Here is a 23,757-nt window from a genome sequence, read left to right as displayed (position 1 = left end):
GAGGCTGTAAAGGCAGCTTGTGGGGAGAGAGTGAAACAAAACCCCCCACACCTGCTGACGACACCCAAACAGGGAGACAGGTGGAGGTTTTCAAAAGGAGGCTGGCAGTAACTTAAGCAAATCTGACACGTCCCTTGTAAATCCTGAGGAAAAGGAGCTTTCCTCCCTTTGATAAGTCTCCCCAATAAGAAAAGACTTTCAGAACAATAGCAGCCCAACCTCCATGGTTCTTTAGAAGTTTAAAGAGGAGCTTAAAGTGTTTAATGAGATGCCAGGTGAGTAACTAAGAAGGAAGTCATTTAGATTTAACTTTATTTCTTTCCTTCCTTCCATTATGATCTTGGAGTCTCGTCTACCAGGTTAAGAGAGAAGGCACAAGGGCAACAGAGCATCTTGGCTTGTCCTGTGTAGGTGGAGAGTTGGTGGGGAAATGCATTCAGTGCACTTAACCTGCACTTCCTGGACCAAGACAAGAAGGAAAACACAGCTATCCTTCTCTGAATTTTGCAATGTAGTTCTCCAACAACAAAAACATACGCATATTAGAGAGAACACTATACTAAAAGGCATGACATTTAAGCCTCATTTGTGCTATACATTTAAAGCAGTGTCGTATAATTTTAAACAGTCATGGCTGCCCTGCAATTGATTCAGGGAACTGTAGTTTATGAAGGATGCTGAGAGCTCTTAGAAGAACTCTTTCCCGCTTAAAGGTAAAGGTAAAGGGACCCCTGAACCTTAGGTCCAGTTGTGGCCAACTCTGGGGTTGCGGCACTCATCTCACTTTATTGGCCAAGGGAGCCAGCATACAGCTTCCGGGTCATGTGGCCAGCATGACTAAGCCACTTCTGGTGAACCAGAGCAGCGCACGGAAACACCATTTACCTTCCCGCCAGAGAAGGTACTTGCACTGGCATGCTTTCAAACTGCTAGGTTGGCAGGAGCTGGGACAGAGCAACGGAAGCTCACCCCATCACAGAGATTCAAACCGCTGACCTTCTGATTGGCAAGTTCTAGGCTCTGTGGTTTAACCCACAGCGCCACCCTTGTCCCACTTACAGAACTACAATTCCCTGGGAAGAGGGATTGAACATTCAACCACTCTGGGAATTATAGCTCAGGTCCTAATCTCCTGAGGGGAGGCCAAGGTTGAGAGGGTAGCTCTACCCCACATCTGTAGAGCAACCGGTCCCTCATCCCTACATTCAGTCATCCCAACCTAGTGCTGTTTCTTTTCGAACTCCTATCCACCAAACAGTAACTTCAGAAGCCGTATGTATTTTATAACAAATGTAACAGTTTATCTAGTAGCCTTTGGGCCAAACCTACATCTGCTTTCTCTGGAAGAATTCCAGAAGACATTGTAATTGAAATAATAACAGCCACGTGTCTTGTTAACTTCCTCGCTTTACTGTTTGGGCGCTTGAAGGACAGACAGATCTTGTAACCAGTTGCATGCAACGTGTAACAAGCTAGTCTTGTTACTTTCTCTCTCCCTCTCTTTAAACAAAAAATGAAAAAGAAAAAAAAAAACCTTGGCAGATCTGATGAAGAGAACGTTGTCTTTATGTGACTTCCAGACCCTCAGCATGTGGTGCAATAAGCTGTGAAAGGCTGGTTCCTGGCAGCACAGAGATAAACACTTTGAATATTATTTATGGCATGCTAAGACATTTTACAGTTTAGATCAAAAGTCTTCCTAGCCATCCAAATGTCTGGCTCCCCTCTGTCAAAATGACAGTGCAGAGTGAGTAGAGGGTTCAGAGATTCAGTCCAATTATCCCATTTATATCCCAAGAACTCAGGCTTGGCACATACAAGTCTCCACCAGTTGCCCATCGAGCTCACAACAACCTTAAAAGGTAGATTTGTGTAGGGTTTATAGGTCTGCTCCAGGAGTTTTCCGTTCATGCTTTACTGCAGTTTTAATGTTCAAGAAGCTGGAGTAGTTCCAGCTAAGATGCTTCCCTCACTCCAAAGCAATTGCTCACTCTCTCTCCACTGCTTTGAGTGTAGCTGCTAGACCCTGACAGGCACCAATCAAAGATTCTGTTTGGTCTCACTCTACATTTCCAGTTTGCATTGGACTTGTTTCAATAAATCAGTTTGTCCTCACTATCTTGTTGCACATTCCTGGCTGGGCTGAGGGCTCATCCCCTCTTCTGCTTGCCCCATGCTTTCTAACAAGGGTCTGAGTGGTTTTGACTTTGCCCCATGGCTTTGCCCCAGGAAACCTGGACATCAGTGCTAAATTGGCACGAATGTCAATCTGGAGCAAACCCAATTGGCATTTACAACCATTCATCAGTAAACAGTGGGTTTTCTAGGGGAAAATCAGAGAGACAAGCAGGTGTGGATGAGCCCTTGAAGCCCTTTTCACATGATCAGTGTCTCTCCAGGGTGGCCTTATGGCCTCCTTTACAGACACTATTCGTAGGTGTTCTCAGGTTGATAGGCTGTGTGGTCCAACACTGGTTCAAAAATAAATAATAGGGGCATCGGAGGTGCCAGTCAACAGTTATCATCTGAACAGTCAACTGAACAAGCGTATAGGTCAGCTGAGCACTTTGGTGAGATGGATTGCCTGTTTAGGAAAATCAGGAGTGAGGAACCTCCCGACTTTCCTAAACAGGGTTCTTGTCCCATTGGCCTCAATCAGGATGGTCAGAGATGATGTCCAAAAACATCTGGAGAGCCAGAGGTTCCCCATTCCTGATTAAAATTATAACATTTCCAAATGTGCACTTTCTACATATAAACCAGCACTTTTAACAACCTATCTATTTCTGCACTCCACCTGCTGTATATACCAAACTCCAACAAAACATATTTCAAGCACACAACTTCCTTCAACGAATCCTGTGACCTGTAGTTTGTAAAGGGTGCTGGAAATTGTGAGGGTGAAACTGCAGTTCCTAGGGTTATTTGAGGAAAGTCATGTGCTTTCAATGTGCACTGAATGTGCTTCAAATGTGTGATGTGGATCTGCCATGCATGTCTTTAGAACATAAGAAGAGCCTGCTGCACTGAGCCAATGGCCCATCTAGTCCAGCGTCCTGTGGAGCAGGGATTTGAACTCTGGTCTCCTAGGTCCTAGTCGGGCACTTTAACTACTACACTACACTGACTGAACCTGGCACCATCTGTATGCAAAGTGAGTATTCTACCACTCAACTACGGCCATTTCCCTCCCCATGTGTTTAATGCTATTACTTTCATCAAAAAAAGAGGACCAATTCCATTAATGTCTCTTTAAAAAAGACTATACATGGGTTAAGACTTTTCTGAGAATGGTTCAAAACGAGAACTTGCACAAGAAGAACAACTTATGCTAACTTCATTTGGCACAAAACTATTCATATTTCAATCCAACTTGACCATGGTTGTGTGAAATCCATCCAGATCGTTGTGTTTTGAAAAGACAATCTTGCTGGAGTGGGGGAGACTCTTGAAAAGCTGCCGACCACTTGCCCCCAGACAGTAGCACAAAGCCCAAACACCTTTTATGGACACCAGCTTGGAAATGTTTCAGTTAGGGAGATTTTGGTTTGGTTTATTTTTGCACAAATGTCAGTTTAGCAGAGAGACTCCATATTCACGGGAAACAGCATTATCTTAATTACTTACATGCACTTCTTATGTTTCTTTCGTCCTGGTGTTTTAGAGTCAATCATTGGGATTTAGGCTGGGATCTACAGTGCATGTTTGGGCAGCAAGTTCCAATAGCACCAACAAAGCTTGCCAGGGAATATGTCTAGCAGAGTAATGCCAGGCACACAGTGCACCTTGCATAATTTTCTGGATCTTTGTCATGGTGGTCTCTGCGCCATTGTCCTACCATACTTAGGCTGATACAGGAGGAAGCGGGGAAGTATTTATGCTAATGAGACCCAGATAAATTCAACCTAGGCTGGGCCAATTATCTCTATTGGGGAGGAAAGTAAGGAAGTTACCTGCTGGAGCCAAATCTCAGCAGGGAGCAACTACAAAAGCAATTTGAAGAAATGTTTCCATCTTGTCTATCCTCGCAGATGTCACTAAGAGGCAATGGTGTTTATAGGTAGGCCAAATCTGAGACAAGCTGGTGTTTTAGGATTCATGAATGTAGAGGAGATTAGCCTAGCCAAAGACGGTAGTAAAAACACTCTTTTGCTTCTGAAGTTCACTAATCAGGCTTTGTTTTGGATGCCCAGGCTGGTGCATAAGAGGCTGTTTGCAAAGTTTAAGAAAATATTCTGTAGAAATGCACACAGGAAAGGAAGTGGGGGGAGCTCTAGTTAAATATCATAGCTAGGAAATTCTTGTGGGCACAGATTGGAATGAAGCAGCTATAGTCTTCCTATCCACAAAGATATCTATCTAAAGAACCAGACTAATTGCCTTTAGTGTCTTAGACACTGAGAACTCCTCCAGTAATTTTATCTATCACATTCCAATATCTCACTCTTTCTGCAGTGCACAGTCATCCACAGGAGTTGGTAAGGGAGCTAGCCTCTCCAGATAAGCCATAATCCCCAGATTCCTGATTTTCTTAGGAGGAGGAGAAAAGTAGCAGTAGAAGAAAAGTAAGTTTCTTGCATTTCTAGAACCTGAAATATGAAGCCAAAATGAGCAAGCGCTCTTCCCGTCATTTGTTTAGTGAGAAACATCTCAGTTATGTTTACTTGGAGTTGTATTCAATGCTGGTTCTGCAGAGTTCCACTTGTGCAATGGGAGTTCCATTCTCCTTCCCCTGACGTGTCCCCAAAATCTCTGAAGGGTCCTCAAGCACACCAGAGCTGATTTTGATGAAGCGCTGTTGCATGCATGGAAGTCTATTGCATGAACAGAGCTGCAGCACTGATATGGTCCATAGAGGATTTACTTTACCACCCTCTCCCCACAAAAAACCAATTATCATGCAGACACCTATTATTATTATTATTATTATTATTATTATTAATTCAACTTATACTCCACCCTATACCCAGAGGTCTCAGGGCAGTTCACAACTAGACCACAGCATATAAAATCAAACCAAAAGCAGTAACCCAATAGCTCTCCCCTCAAAAAGCCACATTCGAAATGGGTATTGGATGTCAATAAGATCATCCGAAGGCCTGGTTAAAAAGGAACATTTTTGCCTGGCACCTAAAGGTGTATAATGAAGGCACCAGACGAACTTCTCTGGGGAGAGCATTCCACAGACAGGGAGCCCCTGCAGAGAAGGCCCATTCTCGTGTTGCCACCCTCCGGATCTCTCAAGGAGGAGGCACACGAAGGAGGGCCTCAGAAGATGATCTCAGGGACCTGGTAGGTTCATATGGGAAGAGGTGGTCCTTGAGGTATTATGGTCCTGAGCTGTTTAAGGCTTTATAGGTCAAAACCAGCACCTAGGCTCCAGTGAGCTCAGGGTGACATACATGTGGGTGGAATTACCTGTAAGGTAGTGTAGGTTAGAAGAGAGTGACTGGTCCGTGGTTACCCAAGTTGAGCCAAGATATTTTAAAATCTTTGAAAGTGCAGGACTTCGCCCTTTCTAGGCACTATCAAATGAGACACAACTGTCTAACCAATTAACCTTCCCCCAAGGGGATTCAATTGAACGCATCAAGCTTGGCTTTAAGAGCAATGCACCCAATAATTTGTCTTGCCAGAAGGAAAGGTGGGAGCCAGGTAATGCTGAAATAGCCACCAATCCTATACCAGCCCACTAGCGGGTGCAAGCACATAGCCAGTCCAAGTTGCTTGCCGTGGTTTTCCTTCCAGCTGTATATCCAAAAGCAGGAACTGTGATTGTGATGGTAAGAAAATTGTTATAAATGGGATAATTACTTTTAACCAATTTGTTCCACCAGCCGTACCACAGATACAGTTACAGAAGTGTTGCAAGCTCATGCATGAACATGCATAACTCCCTGTCTGAAAATGAAAACAGAGGGTGTGAGAGAGATTCGCATGTGGATGGTGACACATGAATATGGTTCATAAATGCATCTGTGTCTCATAAAGAATTTGTCTTCCTCCTTCAAGAGGGCCTCGGTAATTCCTCTAATTGAGGGTTAGGCATGTCCATTTTGGAGACCTGCAAATGTCAGCATTTTGTAGTCTGCCGAAGCCTTATATAAACTTAGAGGGACCAATTGGACCCCTGTTATGCAAAAGCCACTGTTTCAAAGCTGCACAGTTAAATATTCATTATTCCTCTCTTCCTGCCCTCACCTCAACAAATATCAATAAATAACCAAAAACAAAACACGGAAATAGCAGACTCCAAATTGAAATTCAAGGCAGACATCATTTGGGCATAATAAATCTGTCATTGCTGGCCAGTTATGCGCTGGTATGCAGCCAAAAACTTCTCTTCAAGTTAAATCTTTGGGAAAGCGAGTATCTAATGATAGAATGAGTGCTTTTAAAAAGTACAGAGGGAAACAAACAGCCCCTATCAAAAATACCAAAGGAATTTACATTATGAGAACATCTTTTTTCCCTTAAGTGAAGAAGCAGACTAATGGAATCAGGTGCTACACTTAGAGACTCCAGCTGATGCTATCACCTTGCTGCATTAGACCCAAAGGCCTGTCTAATTCAGTGTGATGTCTCCATTAGCAGCCAATCAAATGCCTCTGTGAAGTTTCACATGTAGGGTGTGATGGAAGCAGTCATCCACTGTCTGCACCCCTCTCCAACATCTGTTGTAGACATGTGTTGGAGCCTTGGACATCATTGTCTGGTGCTGAGACCTAGCCAAGTGACCTACTTGAGAGTGCTCGTGCAGTATCAGACTATGTGGCTAGCAAGAAGTGCAAAGTCTTGGGGTTGGCCAGGCCTAGTATAAAATACTAAGAGTCTTGACTTTTGCCCTTGCCTGTTCTATTCCGTTATTTGTTTTATCTTTACACTGTCCTCTGTGTGGTTGCAGGTGGTGTTGGTGGGCAGTAATGATGACATCTTGTTAATAAAATATCTGACCCTTTCACTTTATTTTTAATACATGTTTTGCAGCTATATGAATAGGAAGGACATCAAGAATCACTCCACACATAAGTTTAAGGATTTCACATTTATTAGCCCTGCCTTGTACGGATCAATTTTGCTTCAAATCAATACAGTTAACCTCATAGGAAACCAATGCAAGTTGATTAACATATTTCTAAAAGAGAATTTGAAACCCAGAGATAAATAAGTTGTTCGGTTCTAAGGGGACAGGGACAGGGAGCCTTATCAGGATCAAACTTGCAAGTAAAAGTTGACAAGTGGGTGGGGGTGTCCACCTGTCAATCACATGCCATCACATGATTGATAAGTGAATTGCCCAACCCACCTGTCAAAATCCAGGGTCCCCAAACACATGTTGCTGCTGTGCTTCCCAAGGCATCAAAGGTTGAAAGGGGAGCAGAGGAGGGCTTGCAAAGCCTGCTCTACACTGATTCTTTCAACCCATGACATCACATGTTGAAAGGATCAGCACAGGGTGGCTCCAAAGAGCCACATAATTTCCCCTCCTTGAACAAGGTACACTTACACAGAGGTCTTTCCCATCAACCATCCAGATGTTGCTACCTACAACACTCCTCATCCCTGGCCATGCTTTGGTTCAGCAACATCTGGAGAACCAAAGGTTCCCCCCATACCTGTTCTACCTGTTCATTTAAACTAGAGCTGTTGGAGACTGAATCTCCTGAGATAAACACAGCTACTCTACCACAGAGCTATGGGGAGCTGCTGTATCTGAAACAGCTGGAGACTGCCAGCTGGAACCATCAGCTGGTAGGACAGGCTGGGATCTCTGCAAGCCTTGTTGGTGTAAATGCAATTCTGCTTCTTTAACCTTATATACCAGTAACAAGAATGTAGTTTTAATACCCAGTAGTATTACATCAGCAGACATTTCCAGACATGTACATTGCTTGGTACTAATAATGTAATTCCTAGTAGAATGAGAGTCACCAAATGCATAATAAGTTAGTGCTATTTGGTTTTTCTGATTTTTTTCCCATTTAGAATGCAGCATGTCAAGGCAAATTCCACCCCAGAAGCAAATTCTAAGAAAGTGTTCCTTAGCCAGCAAATATCCTGACCTCATAGCTTCTTGCCAAAGCCTGGCCTTCAAACATTCTATTTTTTTTTTTTAAGTAAAAAGCAAATGAGGAACATAGATTTGCTCAAACTCTGGGATATTTCAGCTCAGCAAAAAAAAAAAAGCTTCTATCTAAAAGCCAATGAAGTACCCTGGACTTTTGAGAAATGACCATGGGGCCAATTAGCACTTGCACAATCTGAATCTTTCTGATGCCTTGTCAATAATTTATAAAATAGACAGGGCACTCAGGATCTTTGCCACGAAGCTCAGGTTACAATTAAAGTGATGGCTTCGCAGTTCTCAGTTAGGGTCAGCCAGCAGGGATACATAGGGTTGTTCTTTAAGATTTTACATTGTTTGCCACCTGATCCCAACACTGGTGCAGGTAGGACTAGAACTTGGGGCTAGAGACCAGAAATCTGAAGCCCCCTGACCAATAGATGATGGAGAAATTGACAAACAAGTCCTAGGAACACTGGGCCTGATGATAGCTGCTATAACATTCTCTCTCCTCTCTCTCTCTCTCTCTCTCTCTCTCTCTCTCTCTCTCTCTCACACACACACACACACACACACACACACACAACCAATCAGGCATGCACATATAAACAAATACTCATTTTTCACTCATAAAATATACTACTCTTTCCCACTTGAAAGTAGGGGCTTAGACCCACATTTATTTATAAAAAAATTATTTGTATACCACTACGTCATAGAAAGGTATCACAGCGGTTTACAACATATATTAAAACATAAAACCTGACGGTAAAATCATAATAAATAAATAAAAAGTTAAAAGCAAAGTAATTAAAAACATACATCATTAGACCATAGTGGGGAATGTACTTTTAATTGCTTGCCTAGGCTTGGCAGAATAGAAGTCTTCAGCAGGTATTAATGTACTTAGGGTTTCACTCTGATCAGCAATCACGCAGATTTTGGACTGAGTGCAAGGGAAGCCCCAGGCAGAGCACGCAGCAGTAATCTAACCTTGAAGTCATCAATTTATGAACTACTGTGTTCAAGCTCTCCCAGTCCAGGTATCACCATGCCTATTGCAGCAGCGGAAGCTGGTAAAGGGCATTCGTAACCACTGAGGCTACCTGGACCTCCGGTGACAAAGTTTGACCCAGAGGAGGGCAACCCCCTCCACGGTTGATGATTGGCTAGTATCTCAGACATGAGGACCACTCACCTACAGTGCCTCCATCTTGCAGGCATTGAGGCTCAACTTATTTTCCTCATCCTGCCCACTGCTGCATACTGATGACACCTTGCCCCCAAACCCCCAATGACTGCCTCCATCTCCTTTGCTGTCTAATGGTCTTGTTTCTTTTAGATATAATTGCCATGGGATGTCAATACTAAAAAGAACTTGGGAGAGTTTATGAAACAAAGTATTATTCCTCATAAGAGTTTCTTATTCTACTGCAAAGTAGACTCTTGCGGGATGTACATATTGTTGATGTTTTACTGAGGTATACTCTGCTCAAAGCAACCCCCCTCCCCGTCTAATCTCTCTATAATGGTGCATGAACCAGAAGAGTGCTTTGAGGAATGGCATCAGAATCAATCACAAAGAAATGAAGCAAACTCTTCAATTTATTACATGCCAGATTCTGCACACAGTTATTTCACTTGATTCTTGGAATATAGGAAACACGATCCTTTTGAAAGGCAATCCCTGTACAAAAACAAGAAAGCTGCCAATGATATCAACCTAAAACAGATTTCTATGTTTGTCCAGGTTTTTTGTCTGTTTTTTTGGAAGGTCTGGGGCTCTGCTTTCTTGTTTGCATATTAGTTTTAAGTCACACACTATCATGAAAACTCATATAATGAAGGGTGGTATAGAAAGTTTTAAATTAATTGATGCTAAAAAAAAAAAATCCACAGTAAAGATGTGGCTTATAGAATGAACACCTGCTAAAGGATTAGTGGCTAGAGAATTAGTCCTTGAAAAACAGGTCTTTTGTGCATTTTCACAAGCAGAACCTATAACAAAACATTGCAGTGTGGAATGCTCCAGTTCAGGGTTGTAGCCAGCCAGCCCTCTTCCGGGACACTTCGTTCCATCATTCCTTCCCCACTGGTTTTGTGTGCCCCATCCCAGCAGTTAGGCAGCAATCCATGGCCTCTGAGCACGCTCAGTCCTCATTGGATGCTTTTAGGGGTGGACAACCATTAGGGTTTTCCCTAATGCTTTTTATATTTCTGCAAAACGTATGGTCCCCCGAGCCTACTGATTCCTCCTTCTTAGGGATTGAGAGAGCCGATTTGGCTAGATAAGGATCCACAGTCAGAAAAGGACTTCACAATTAGCATTTAGGATCTACTGGAGACCAGTGATTTCCATCCAAGTAGAAATGGTCCTGAAATAGTTCTCATTCAAATTTCTCCAGGGATTAATTTTGTCACCAACGTACAATGCTTGTGCTATCCCCTATTGTTACACTTTTTATTCTCAGGTTTGTGCAGAACACTGTTCTTGTAAACATTTGCCTGAGCCTAAGCTTTCAGTTCCTCCAGTTTATGTCTTTTCTCCCCTCCGTACCCAACTCCTTACCAGTGTCCATTTACAGTATGCATTGATTAAAACAATACTAAAAAACAAACAAACCAATAATCTTGGAGTTAATGTCCACATACAGCTGCAGTGAGATTCTTTTAAGAGGTGTTTCTCCAGTGTGCAAAACTGCATGTGCACAAACATTGCACAAGTTGAATCTTAATTAACACTTAGGCTCGTGATTGCTTTCCATACTGTTTCATCAAAATCCATGTACAGGGTGAGATAAGGGGGGTGGATTGACTGAAATGGACAAAAATTGATGGATCAGCTAGAGCTCAGGTCAGAAGCTGTGATCCAGTGGAGCTCAGCCTAGTTCCACATAGCCCTTAGCCTTATTTCACATGGGTTGCAAGGAGGGAATAAAGGGGAGGAAGAGGGTAGCAGAAAGTGTGTTAGAGTGAACAGAGGTGAAAAAGAGAGATAAATTGATGTAACCAAAAGGTGGCAGCTACACCCACTTCAAGATTTGGCCCCACCCACAACCACAATTGCAGACTCACACAGATTATTCCTGAGGGGGGAATGCCCCCTGTTCTTGGCTCAGCTGCCATTTGCCTATGGCTGACCTTCAACATCATTGAGCACCCACAATCCTCCAGTGATGCATGAAATAAATGCCTGACTTTAAAAAAGGGCAGGTGATAATACAGGCACTGAAAAAGAAGTCAATACTAGATCAGGGAAAGGATAGAGTTAGAGCAGGGGTCCCCAAACTAAGGCCCGCAGGCCCAGTGGCGTAGCGTGGGTTGTCAGCACCCGGGGCAAGGCAAGTAATTTGTGCCCCCTAACCCGTGTATTTGCGCCCCCTAACCCGTGGATTTGCACCCCCTAACCCTAACCCCCAGATGTTGCGCCCAGTGCGGCCGGCCCCCCTGCACCCCCCACGCTACGCCACTGCGCAGGCTGGATAAGGCCCAAGGGACTCGTTTATGCGGCCCGCAGCAAGCCCCGCCACCCGCTGCCTGCTCTTACCGGTGCAGCGCTGTGTGGCTGCCCACTTCCGGGTTGGAGGAGCACTAGAAATAGCTTGTGCGTGTGCGCATGCGCATGCACAAGCATTATTTGCACATGTGCAAGCATTATTTCCGGTGCACATCCGGGTCGGAGGAGGCACATGCACACAAGCTATTTCCAGTGCTCCTCCAACCCGGCAGTGCACCGGAAGTATCATATGTGCACGCGTATGGGCACACGCTCCTCCGCCCTCTGGCCCGCTGCATGATCGGCGCTGGAGACACCGGCCTGAGGCGCGGTAAGTTTGCTGACCCCTGAGTTAGAAAGTCTCTATGTTCCAGTTCTGGGATGAGTCAAATTGCCACAGATATTCCTAGAAGAGACCCATGAATGACTGAGTGTGCCAAAAGATCTGCATATAAATCCTACATGCGTACATGTGAAACGAGGAAACTGGAAAGAAGTTGCTTTCATGTGGGGAATTGAAATGCAGCGATTCATTATGCGACTGACATCCTAATATGTCTGATTTCAACAAAGGTTCCTATTCACAACATAAATGAATTGGCTTAAAGGGGAGGGGGGATCTTGCTTCATTTTAAGCATTTAGAGCAACGTCTCTTCCCATCACAGTCAAAAGTGAACTTGGAAACGTATAAAAGGCTGCAGACCAAATTTTTGCAAATATGCTTTTACGAGTTATAGGGATGCATATAATTACCAAAGGTAGAAAATACAGCTGTGGTGGTGAAATGGAAAATTGGAACAGGATGGTGTCTCCAGTAGCCTCCCCTCTTAGCCAATCTGAACTAATCCTTAATGAATTCCCAAGAAAGCATGAAGTGTGCTCTTTGCCGAAGAAAGGAAACTGCTGAACAAGTGAAAGTGGATTCTGGAATAGACACTGCCACTTTTGCTGTTTGGATTTCAGATGCCAGGGGCAAATTAAATAGGAGGACATCTCTGATACTCTCAGTCCAGAGTAGCTACTAATTTAGGAAGAATGCTAATAATGAAGTTTAGCGGGAAAGGCAGTACACTGGAAAGCCAAACAGAATGTCCACACACCAGCAGTAAAAAATGGATTTTAAGAGACCAGCCCATTCCTGAACAGAATCCTCATTCTAGGAAGATATTGGGACGTTTCTCACTGATTTGAATGGTTGTAGGTTGTTGACTTGCCCCAGCTTAGAGTGCCAGGTTTGTTTGTTTTTCTGTTGACAGCTTATATCCTGAGACAAACAGCAATTTCAGGGGGATTTTTTTGTTGGGAAAATAGAGATGGGTTAATCTTCAACCCATCCCATACTATATTCCAGGCATAGGCAACCTCGGCCCTCCAGATGTTTTGGGACTACAATTCCCATCATCCTTGACCACTGGGTCCTGTTAGTAGTAATAATAATAATAATAATAATTTATTATTTATACCCCGCCCATCTGGCTGAGTTTCCCCAGCCACTCTGGGCGGCTCCCAATCAGTGTTAAAAACAGTACAGCGTTACATATTAAAAACTTCCCTGAACAGGGCTGCCTTAAGATGTCTTCTGAATGTCAGGTAATTATTTATCTGTTAGCTAGGGATCATGGGAGTTGTAGTCCCCAAACATCTGGAGGGCCGAGGTTGCCTATGCCAGCTGTAGTCTCAGTATGGTTTCCCTCAGCCCCCAAAGTGGTTGCATTTTTAAAAATAAAATAAAATACAATATTCACTAATCTAATCACACATTTCACCAGAAGCAGCTCATTTGGCTGGGGCAGAGCTGCAATGTTAGCCTGGTCTCTGCCCAGCAGGGAGAGTGTCAAGGTGGCAGGAGGTCACTGTGGTTTAGTCACACTGGCAGGACAGCAAGATTGGCTCCAGCAGTGCTCCTGCAGCGCACCATACTCCGAGTAGGCCTATAGATATCTCTGGAATCAGTGGACTGATTGATTTCATAGGTCTACTCTAAGAACACCTAAGGATAGAAACCCCTTTGGTTTTTTTATCATTTAAGACTGGAGTAGGAAACCACTGAGTTGTAGGCCAGATGTGGCCCTTCAGGACACACTACCTGGCCCTCAGGACTCTCCCCAGGCCCTCACCAGGCATACCTCACATCCTTCTTGGGTGTTTTTGCCTGTTTTGATGTGTTTCCTTTAACTGTGTGCGTAAAGTTTCTTGCCATTGGGCTGAAAAATGCTCCCCCCCCCCCCGGTTATGATATGCCCTTCTCTGGTATTGGTACAAATAAGTAGTAGCCTGTATGTCTTTTAAAATAATAAACAAGCAAAGGAGCCCAGTGTTCTGAGGGCTGAGGAGGCTAGCATGATGTTTCCTCAGCTGTTGCCATTGTCTGTTGACTGCCTGTGATGTCACAAAAGCACATGACAGTTGGGTGGATATAAAGGTAGGCTAAGGGGAATTCCAAAGCGAAAGGCTTTTCCCTCCTCAAGGAGAGCACAACTGTGGGCAACAGTTGTGGCATTCAACACTGGGTGATCTACTTCAGCATGGAGGTGTGCTGAGCAACAAATAAGCCCGATTATCTGGTAATGGGATGCTGTGGAGCAATGAGAAGGCAAGTTCACTTGCTGCGTGGGATTGTAACTTGAAGGCAGCTGATATCCAAAGTCGGCTGCTTTCTGGTACTGGACCAGGCAGAAGCTGGCAAATGGTGGTGGGTGGAAGCTGGTGGAGTTCATATTCAGAAGGTGGTGGAAATGCAAGACTACAGCAGGCTAGTGTTTGTGGATGCAAGCTGGTTGAAATTCCCTTTCGGAAGCCCATCGACAGAAGCTGTGTGGATATTTGTAGACTGAAACTGGATTATGTTATGTGAATGAACAGAGAGTGGCTGATGAGTGAATGTGTCTGTCTGAATGAAGGTTTCAAATGGAGTCAAGGTGAATGGTGTGTGTATCTGACGGGTGAATTCAAAGGATGGCGTAAGTCACCCTTCAGATACCGTGTGCCTGGGGATTGTGTTCAGAAGATGGCCGAGATCGCCTTCCAGGCACAAGGTAAATGGATGAATTGGTGGGAGGCAGTGGAAGTTGGTAGACTAAGGTCGGGGATGAAGATGCCCAACAGAACCCAGTGGCTGTGCCTTGGTGATCCTGTCGGATTATAGATATTCCCCTCACTTTGCTTGTGTTTGCCATTCGGGGATGTCTTAGCCAGCAAAGCTTTTTTCAAGACCACCCATGAAAGTAATGAAGAGAACCACAGGGCTTAAGCAAACCAGTTTCTATTTCTAAACAAATGTCTTTATAAAGCGGTGTTCATTACACCTTTCCCCCTCAAGGTGGACAACAAGGGGCTGTTTCACTGGAAGCCACTGGCTATGGACTCCCTGTGGTATTACAAATGTCTAAAGGGAAAGAAGCAGTTAGTATTGGGGGCAGAGGTGCCAGCATGAATAGAATATTGGGGTGGAGGGACAGATAAGCCCCACTCTGCATAATCAGTCACAAGATGTAGAAGTTTATGGGAGACTGAATTGCAACATAGACGTTGTGTTCTTTTTGTGCGGCCAACAGCAGAGCTCCAGGCTTAAACATGTTGTAGAAAGTGAGCACACATTATTTCATTTCCGGTTTATATGATATTGTTTGGAGAGGGAGGGGTGCTGGGTTTTTTTGGGGGGGAGTGTTGCCAGCAACCAGCATTTCTGGAAGGCAGGCTACACATTTAAATAAGTCCATAAATCAATTCATAAATTATTGTAGCTGTGGTGCAAGTTTGCCCTAAAAGTTGCATAGGCCCCTTCCACCATCACCATGTTGGATAGGACATAATATCTGGAGGCTGTCACCACCACCCCAGCTGTATGATTTCTGACATTACCCAAAACACCCCTGTGTAATCTTGTTATTCTTTATAATATGTACAGCTCTGAACTGGGTTTTTTAAAATGGGTCTTCCATATAATTCCCCCTCATTTCTGCTGCCCCCACTGATATATGTACCTGAATACTCCGCTCCTAACATAACCCAATAAGGAGCATGTGGTGGTGCAATACAATTATTTATTCAAAACAGAAATAATAAGGGTTTTATAATTACTCAGTGTACAAACAGCTGACAATGCACTTAAGAGCTACCCTGAAGAAGCTTTTGGAGCATAAAGATACAGAGCAAAAGCAGGTATGACGAAATTCCCTTTGCCAAGCTGGAGACACGTTACATGGGATTATAGCTCTAGTAGACTCTGTCAGGCAGAGGATCTCCATGCAAGTGTGCATGAGAGATGAGAAGGCTGAACTGCAGACTAAATGGAAGAAGAAAGCGAAACTTGGCTATTTGGAAGAATGAGAGGCAAGGAACATCCAGAGTACTATGCTCTGACATGACGTGCAATTGATGAAGAAGAGGAGTTTGGATTTGATATCCCGCTTTATCACTACCCGAAGGAGTCTCAAAGCGGCTAACATTCTCCTTTCCCTTCCTCCCTCACAATAGGTGAGTGAGGCTGAGAGACTTCAGAGAAGTGTGACTAGCCCAAGGTCACCCAGCAGCTGCATGTGGAGGAGCGGAGACACGAACCCAGTTCACCAGATTATGAGTCTACCACTCTTAACTATTACACCACACTGGCTCTCCAAGAGAAGGTAGATGCAAAGGCAGATGCAGAGGAACTGCTGATCTCATTTGATGCCCCTGATATCAGCCTGATGGAAGTGCTTGGTGGAAGCCAGAAAGGAGGATCAACATGAGGCGTGAAGGCCGCTCCCTGCAAGGCCCTTTCCACTTGGCCTAGGGGGTGAGACCCACACTCACCAGCCCTACAAAAGAAGCAAGAATGATCCAATTTAAGAAACTACCCCTCTTGCCACACGTACCAGCAACTCTCACACCAACTCACACCCACTCCCAAACTCCACTATCAACCACTCCAAACTGAATTCTGCCAACTGTCTCCAGCATCATTCAAACAGCCCTTTCAAATTCTCATCCAATCGTCACTCACTACCAACATTCCAAGCTCCCTCCCTCTCCCTCCCTCCCCCACATTTACCTTATTTCCTCTATTATAGTTACCTATACATAATTGCCCTCAGATATGCCTACAGTATGCACATAAACAGCGGAACAGTACAGTCCGCTTCAGATTCTATGTCCCAAAATGGCAGCAGTTGGAGGACTGTGAAATTCTATAGGTAAGGCAAAAGGCATAAGCCCCCTCCAGCATGCTGGTCCCATTCATGGCAGTAATGGCTTGAAGGAGGCTGGTGCCACGTAGGCTTTTAGGAAGAGCTGTTGCTCAGCAGCGCAGCCTCTGCTTGGTGTGCAGAAAACCCCAGCTTCAGTCCTTAGCATCTCTATGGAGAACTGGAAAAGACTCTGTCTGAAACCCTGGAGAGGCTCAGCTAGTCAGCATGGGCAGTCCTGAACTCGATGAACCAGTGTTCTGGCTTGGTATAAGACAACTTCCTATGGTCTGGAAGAATTTCAGCATTGCTCCTGATAATGCCCATTTTTGGGTTCTTATGCCAAATGACCTGTAGAATTTGATAACTGGAGAAACTTGAGGGGGAACTGGCACAAACACAAAAATGGCGGCATGAGGGGGGTTAATCAGCATTTCACTTTCTTCCTCCTCCACTTTCTCCCTTGCCACATGCCCATACCAAATAGCTGAAGACAGTATTTCAGAAACAATCTCTCTGCCCACTGTAGTGCTGGGACCCTCAGAACAGCTGAGGAGATCACCCCTTTTTAGAGAAAGAAAAGGCATGTGTCAAGCTGCCTCACCCACAGAGCCTTCGGGCAAAACACATCATTCTTTTGGCGCTGTCAGGGACTGAATAAATCACAGATAACTGGGTTAAAATGTCAGCACCCAATGGGATTGAAATAAATCTGCTACCTTTCTGCATTCAAGGGAGATGCTAAACGGCAGTGCCACCAGCGCCTCATCCATTCGGCAGGGCAAATTAAATATCTTAACGAGCATGAATATATATACATTTTATTCCCTTGCAATAAGTCCATGCTGGATCTCAAGGTGGCCGAGGTTAAAGACGTGTGAATGTGAATGATGGCGTTAAAAGGTTTTCAGACTCTGTTTATTAATAGCTCTCACCCTTTCACCCCAGCGGCATCCATCACAGCTTGGTTAAAATACCATCTCCCTTCATCAATCACTGGGATTCTTCCCTGCCCAGATGAAGATGGAGGGACGAGGGAACAGAATATCTACCAACTATTTGTACAGTTGCAAGGGCGCTTTGTAACCGTAATACCAAAACAGAATCTTGTAGGATCAATATGGGGATTTGGGGTATTTTTTGTGGGATGTGTTATTACTAGAGCAGTCAAGTACAAAATTTTCTGGTTGCCTAGAATGGACACACAGGGGAATGTGGCTCCAGACAGAGAGGACTTCCTGTCATACCTGCTCTGGAGCTTTCTCCCCCTGTGTGTGACCAGGTAGATGGGCATGACCCTAGCTGACCATATAAAAGGGCTGGCCACGCAACTCTTACTCTCTTTCTCTTGAACTCTCCTGGACATAAGATGGAGCCCACAAGCAGAAAGTCTGAGATGTAGCTCAGACTTCTTTTGACTGTAACCACAGGATAAAGCCTGCCTTCAGATTACTGCTGTGAACTGAATGTGAGTAAAACTTTATTCTTACTTTTAATGAAGACTGTGTTGTGTTTTTATTATTTAAAGAGGGAAATAAAGGGGAAACTTACCAGGAACAATCCAGACTGGGCAAGCCAGACAGGATTGCTTAATTAAAGGATTCTAATTTGCTTCCATTAAGTTGCAAAGGGAATGTGCTGTGCTGTTTACTCATTAGCGTGAGTGAGGAGGGATAATATCAAAACAGTATATCCTCTCCTACTTTCCTTAACATTCCCACATTATTATTACCACATTAAATCTCCTGACAGGGAGAAGACATCACTGGGTGGCTTTTAGATGTCCCAAAGGCCTTCATGAAGCCGTTGATCATCAAGGACAACCTTCCCTGCCACAAAATGTAAACTTCTTGAAGGAACTGATAGCTTTTTCTTTTTGTCTTCTGTTTTAATTTAGCTTGTCTCTCTGTAAACTGTTTGACGTTGGTAATGAAAAATGGAAATGGCAAATGGCCTCAAACTATCAGGAGTATATCCACTAAATGCAGCTGTAAGAAACAGACTTAACTGCCACTTACTTTGATGTTCTGCACTGTTCTCATTCCTGGATGTGTAGGGATAAATATGTTACAGTCATTTTTAGCTTGTATTAAGTAACATTTCCCACCCTTCATCCAAAATATCTGAATTTACTCGAGGAAGATTCCCCCCCCCCCAAAAAAAAGGGAAGTTTGCCATGAGAGAAAGAGGAAGATCACAAACAGCAGAATGCATGAATAACATTACTTGGCAAAGGCATCATTTAGAAATGGTTGTGACTGAATTGTGGGGGTTAACAGTAAGTGTGCAAGAGCTTTGAGAAACAAATCACCTGTTAATCACAGACATTCCATGGCAGACAAATGAGTGTGGAATTGATTACCTGTAGACAGAAAAAACCCACCTGACATTCTGCCTTCCAACATTTTACAGATAAAAATAAAGATATTGTAACCTTTATTCTGTTTTCAAGGACTTTGCAAGCACCATCCAACCAACTATGGCACACTGTGGAAGGATTCACCACCTGCTACACCGACTTCTTTAAGGTGGCTGTGCCCATTCTTTTGAAAATGTCTGTACAGTGGGAGAGAAAGAGTTAATAGGTAGACCAATAGAAAAGCCAGAGGCGGAGCCTACCTGTTTATAAAAGGGCTTAGCCTGAGGTTGGTTTTAGTTAGTTAGTTGGTTGGTTGGGAAAGGCAGTTGGGAAAGCAGTTGGCAGACAGTTGGAAATAGAGAGACAGTTAGCGCAGTTGGTTCTTGTGTGAGGGGAGGTGGAAGAGTTAGAGACAGGATAAAATAAGACTGAGAAGGTAAAGAGTAACAACATTTTGAATACAGTTAAAGTTTATTTGTGTTTGCAGTAAACTACACTCTTCTTTGTTAACGTAAGAATCTGACTGAGACTAAGTGAATTACCAGAGAGGACCTGGTTGGTGGCAGCAGATTAGTGGTGTACGGGTCAATAGTCCGTGAGATGACTGGGGGCTCCGTACGAACACCACAGGGGCCATGGCTTAGTGATAGAGCATTTGACTTGAAGGCATGCAGAGAGTTAAAGAAAAGGATTGGGTGCCCACTGATGGAAGCATTGCACTGTCCAAAACTCTGAAGATCTGTTGCCAGTCAGAGCAGACAGCCCTAGGCTTGATGGACAAATGGTGAGACCTAGTTTATACAGTAACACAGTTTCTTAGTTCTGTTTACTCCATAGCTGCTTGTTGTTGTCCTCCACAGATTTAAAGAGGCTGGTTGTTCTTTGGAGAAATATGCATCATAAAAGCACAACTCACCTCCAATAAATTATCAACAATTTAAAAATTTGTTTCTGTGGCTACAGTGTGTGAAATGACCCCAGTCAAGCTCGCAAAAATCTATCATTTGCCCGATAACAAATGTTGGAAATGTAAAGAAACGGAAGGTACATTCTTTCACCTTTGGTGGACGTGCCCAAAGATTAAGGCTTTCTGGGAAATGATATATAATGAACCGAAAAAGGTATTTAAATATACCTTCCTGAAGAAACCAGAGGCCTTTCTCATGGGCATTGTCGGCCAATTGGTGCCAAAGAAGGACAGAACTTTTTTTTAATGTATGCAACAACAGCAGCAAGAATACTTATTGCAAAGTATTGGAAGACACAAGATCTACCCACCCTGGAAGAATGGCAGATGAAGGTGAATGACTACATGGAATTGGCAGAAATGACTGGCAGAATCCGAGACCAGGGAGAAGAGTCGGTGAAAGAAGACTGGAAGAAATTCAAAGACTACTTACAGAAACATTGTAAAATTAATGAATGTTAGAAGGATGTTGGATAGAAACTAAGCGGTTTCCAGCTGTAATGCTTTAAGAGATATGAAAAAAAGAGGTTTTACAAATGGGTAAAAGTTTAATGGTAAGGATTTGCTGAACTAACAAATCGAACTGGAATACAAAGAAGGGAGGTATGAGGAGGTCTGAGGAAATAAGTGTATGGAAGTTATGTTATTGAAAATTAATGTGTGTTTTTAACTGTTTTTTATTTTGTATGTTTATTTTTTTCTTTCTTGTTATATCTTAAAAACTTTTAATAAATATCTTTTTTAAAAAATACAGTGTGTGAAATGGAGAGGGGGGGAGGGAGGGAGGAACCACAAGGAATGACAATATCAGGTCACTCTGCTATGCCTTTCCCTTGGAAGGCCAGATGATAGAGATCCTCACGGATTACCAACAACTAATAACAATTCTATTATCCCAGCCTCTTGGAGCAAAAATATTAACCATTATTTGGTTGTGTTATTCTCATGATGTTGCACTATTGCTTGTTTTTCTTTTTTATTAATTAAGCTGGCCAATATATTAATGCATTTTCTGCATTGTTCGAAGCCTCCCCGGGATCCCCGTTGATGTAGCAAAGGACAGTCTACAAATTGGAGAATTGAATAAAATAAAATAAAATAAATGAGCACTGGGCAGAATATTCCCTCCTCTTCTTTTGTAGGACTATTTGCCCCCAATGAGAGTAAAATATTTGGTTACTTTGGAGCGGGGGAGATGCAAAATGGTAAGTCCTTTCATGAAGGGCATCCTGCCTTTACATAATTTTTTTTTGTTTTTTGTTTTTTAGATTTTAAAACATTTGAGACAATCTCGCTTATTTCTCAGTTCAACTAGATTCCAATCAAGAAGAAGAAGAAGAGTTTGGATTTGATATCCCGCTTTATCACTACCCTAAGGAATCTCAAAGCGGCTAACAATCTCCTTTCCCTTCTCCATCCCCTCTTACTCTATCCTATTTGCGCCTGCATTTAATATCAGGATGGCAATTCATCTCTTCACGGCACTCTGATTTTATTCCATTTTTTAACAACTTCCCATAGAAGTATCTCATCCTTGTGTTCCCAGTTCAGCAGTATTTTACAAGTATCAGATTTAACAACCATGATTCATCTTGGGAGAATCAGTGAGATTTCTTGCTGCCTTAGAAGCAGACACCTTGGTGTCTTCAGACCCCCCAAAGTAGTCACTTTGCCCTGTCTCATTCATTCCCCCCGTGTTGCACATTGTAGATCAATAATACTGAATGATGGGGCAGTTCCAACTGACCCTCATTATATGGGGTATCACCAGGGCCACAATACCTCAAGGACCGGTTCTCCTCATATGAAGTGACCAGGAACCTGCAATCATCATCTGAGGCCCTTCTTTGTGTGTCTCCTCCAGAGGTCTAGAGGGTGGCAACATTAGAACGGGCTTTTCTGCAGTTGCTCCCCATTTTTGGAATGCTCTCCTCAAGGAAGCTTGCCTGGCACCTTTCTTACATATCTTTAGGCTATGTGTTTGTGGGAGGTGAGTTATTAGAACATTTTTATGATGTATTTTGTGTTCTTGTTTTGTATTTTTGTGTTGTGAATCACTCTGAGATCTTTGCAGTGCTTTTTCTTCTTCTTAAAAAAAATGTTTAGGGGTACTCTCATTTTGACTCAAGAAAATCACCATTTTATAGTTCAAATCAGGAAAAATAAATACAGTAAAATGACAAAAGGACAAAGAACATGCATTATACCAGGAAAGGAAATGAAGCCACCATCGGAGGTGGTAACAATGAAACTGACCAATCACCATGCTAGATTCCAACCTCTACTTCACATATTAAATGTTTGCTTCCGTCTGAGACTCGGGAAACATGAGGCCACCATTGGGGTTACCAAGGGAACTGACGATTCACCATGCTAGAGAAGAAACTTTTTTTTAAAAAAAATAGTTTCTTCTCCCATTAGATTCACAAAATGTTTAGGGGTATGCATCCCCCTGTGTACCCCCAGAAAAAAATTACTGGATCTTTGGATAAAGGGCAGTATACAAATTTAGTAAATAAACAAACCAACAACAACAATACAGGGGGCAACCATTTGAAGTGTGTCCAATTGATGCACAATTGCCAATATGTGGGTCCTTTTGGACCCAGAAGAGGGCAGAATGGAATGGAGCAGAGCACTCTGGTGATGTGCTTGAGGGCCAGGAAGAGAACCCCAGCGCAAAATGGTCACCACCTATAATAATAATCAGAATGAGAAGAACATGCCATGACAGCAGGCAGTCATTCCAATTCATAGTACACCATTTCTCTGTTTACTGGAGAGCACACACAACCCCATGCAAACAGGAGGAACCTTCTTTAGCACAACATAATTAGAAGCTTTCCAACCACACATGCAATTACATGCTCTATGGTTCCCTTTATTAAAGGTTTCCTTTGTCTGGATATGTGCCAAATTAGTTGCATGTGTGAATGTTTTCGCTGCACCGTAACCCTCAGCTATTTCGTACAGCGGGAACGCTGCATTGCATTAACCTCACAATTAACCCTTATTATTTGCAGGTGGATCAGCATTTCTCTCTGAGCAAGGACACTCCAGCTGCCCGGCAAGAGGCCTCCACTGCAGCTCCAAGAGGAAGATACGCCACATCTGCTTTTCGTTTGCAGTGCGGCTGCCTTAGGAGGGTTGTATAACGGAGGGAGGCTGTGGAGTGAACATCAGCGGAGCGGTCGAAAGCTTTAGGAGCATCAACATGAAATCTGCTGCCAAATCTCTCTAACTGGAACAGGATTGGTAACAGTTTTCAGGCCAAGATGCAGACCTCATTTATGAACATTGTGGGATGGCGGCCGGGGCACAGAGGGGGGTGGGTGGGCGGGATCTGTGAATGCCTTGGTCCAAATCTATGCAAGAGGTTAGAATAATACAAGACACAAATATTCCAGAATGTCTCATCGCCATTAAGCTTTGCTATCCGAAAAGAAGCTGTCCATTTCACATTATTTTACAGGATAGGAAAAACCGACTTCAGGCTTCAAGATAAACATACATAAGAGTACTGGAAAGGAAAAAGAGTGTGAAGCTTATTAAAGCAAAGCAAAAGAAAAAAAAAGTGGCATAATGTTATTAATAGTAGTAAAAGGGAAGCGGTCATCTGGAAGCTATTTTAACAGCTCTATTTATTTAGGTCCAAGGTAATAAAAAGGTTGTCAGAAATGGCTTCCTTGCAACAAGCCAAACAG

The 23,757-nt window shown here is 43.4% G+C and overlaps 2 long non-coding RNA genes across 3 annotated transcripts; one reads left to right on the top strand and one right to left on the bottom strand.

The window, feature by feature from the left end:
* Nucleotides 1–15,588: 15,588 nt before the first annotated feature.
* Nucleotides 15,589–18,174, bottom strand: LOC309515079. Its single transcript, XR_014212239.1, has 2 exons — nucleotides 18,092–18,174; nucleotides 15,589–16,759 (listed from the first exon to the last, which is right to left on the bottom strand). It is a non-coding gene; the product is annotated as an uncharacterized lncRNA (long non-coding RNA).
* LOC309515083 lies at nucleotides 18,085–23,367 on the top strand. Of its 2 annotated transcripts, none has more exons than XR_014212243.1 (4): nucleotides 18,085–18,195; nucleotides 18,480–18,568; nucleotides 19,180–19,255; nucleotides 23,077–23,367. It is a non-coding gene; the product is annotated as an uncharacterized lncRNA (long non-coding RNA). The 2 variants fall into 2 exon arrangements; XR_014212244.1 differs by lacking the exon at nucleotides 23,077–23,367 and adding an exon at nucleotides 19,924–20,054.
* Nucleotides 23,368–23,757: the final 390 nt, after the last annotated feature.

The sequence above is a fragment of the Podarcis vaucheri genome, assembly GCF_965113315.1.
Source record: "Podarcis vaucheri genome assembly, chromosome: 12".
NCBI lineage: Eukaryota > Metazoa > Chordata > Lepidosauria > Squamata > Lacertidae > Podarcis > Podarcis vaucheri.
This window is presented reverse-complemented; position numbering and strand designations above follow the sequence as displayed.